This window comes from Bison bison, unplaced genomic scaffold (assembly GCF_000754665.1).
Source record: "Bison bison bison isolate TAMUID 2011002044 unplaced genomic scaffold, Bison_UMD1.0 scf7180017864171, whole genome shotgun sequence".
NCBI lineage: Eukaryota > Metazoa > Chordata > Mammalia > Artiodactyla > Bovidae > Bison > Bison bison.
In genome coordinates this window covers 2,571,636-2,573,285 of record NW_011494743.1, presented here as the reverse complement: position 1 = coordinate 2,573,285, position 1,650 = coordinate 2,571,636, and positions in this window count along the sequence as shown.

The following is a 1,650-nucleotide window of genomic DNA, read 5'->3' as shown; positions in this document are numbered from 1 at the left end:
AGGGGGCCTATCACCTCCTCTTCAGTAAAACTCAGGTCTCACAAAGTCAAAATCCAGATTCCTTCTGTATCATAGACTAATTTAAGGAAAATGAATACTGAAGCTCCAATACTTGGCCACCTGATGAGAAGAGCCAACTCATTGGAAAAGACCCTGATGCTGGGAAAGATTGAAGGCAGGAGGAGAAGGGGTTGACAAAGTGTGAGATGGTTGGATGGCATCACTGACTAAATGGACATAAGTTTGAGCAAACTCTGGGAGATTAGCGAAGGACAGGGAACCCTAGTGTGCTGCAGTTCACAGGGTTGTAAAGAGTCAGACATGACTGAGCAACTGAACAGCAAGGAAAATCAGGTGAAGGATCCACAGCAGCTGGTATCCTGTAATTTGGGTTCATGACTCCTGGCTTGTAAGAACCCAAACTGGCTGTAAGAACCCAGGAAAAGAGTTGCAAGAGCCTATTCTTTTCTCATTCCTGAGAATAGCTATACATATCCCCTCGACACAGAGCCTCCGGAGGGCTGTTTTTGCTTACAGCAACCAGTGAGAAAGCAAAAGGCCAGCAGTGTCCTGCCAGAGACTCACTGTGCCCTGGACCACTTCCCACATAAACAGTGTGGGGATGCCTTTAAAGAAAGGATGCCCTTGGCTTTCTGAGGGTTAGAGTGATCATCCTACAAAACCGCAACCTTTCCCTGGCCTTGAGTTCCCTGTTTGCAAAATTTAAGTATCTGTGGTTTTACTTCTGCATAACCTTTTTTAGCAAACCCACAAGAATTTGAGTTCCAGTGTAAGTGATTTGCCAATTACTCCAGTTAGGCATAATTAGAAAAAATAGAAACCAGGGTTTTCAGAGGAAGAAGGCGGTAACTCAGAAGGCAGAATCAGAGGAGGAAATTTGACAATAAAACCCAGAAAGGGAGAAGAGAGGGAAAACAAGGTTAACTCAGGGCCAGATGAAGACTTTTAGGCACTTATCTTTAGTGAAAAAAAAAGTTTCTCTCTATATATGTAATTCAACATCAAGTTTAGACTGTATACAGTCTTATGTCACTTTACACTTATGTCAAAATTAAACCAGTTTCTCCTAGTTTTTTTTTTTTTTTTTTAATTAAAAACTTCTGGAGAAGTCCTTAGCAGCTGGATTCCTCCTATCTTTGGAACCTTTGCTTGGCCAGCCTCCTAAGATACTTGTTGACAAAACAGCATGAGGTAAAGAGAAGCCTAGGTCTTAAAAACTAAATTTGTGTGCTTATTGGGAAGAAGGAAACTGTGATTTGTGTAGTAGTTGCTAATGTCTAAGTTTGCTATAATGGATAGAAACAAATCTGAATGCCTAGATTATTATTCTGCATTTTGGAGGCCAAGGGTGTATGCTAGAGATGGGATATAGGTAGATGGAAGCAATATTTTTGTGCTAAAAATTCCAACACTCTCTACGGCATTGAATGTTTAGGAGAAATCCTAATCAGAGGTGAGAAAAATATCTTGAGGTATGCTCATTGTTGACAACAAAGTAAAGCAACTCTACTGCCGCTGCTAAGTCGCTTCAGTCATGTCCGACTCTGTGTGACCCCGTAGACGGCAGCCCACCAGGCTCCGCCATCCATGGGATTTTCCAGGCAAGAGTACTAGAGTGGGTTGCCGTTG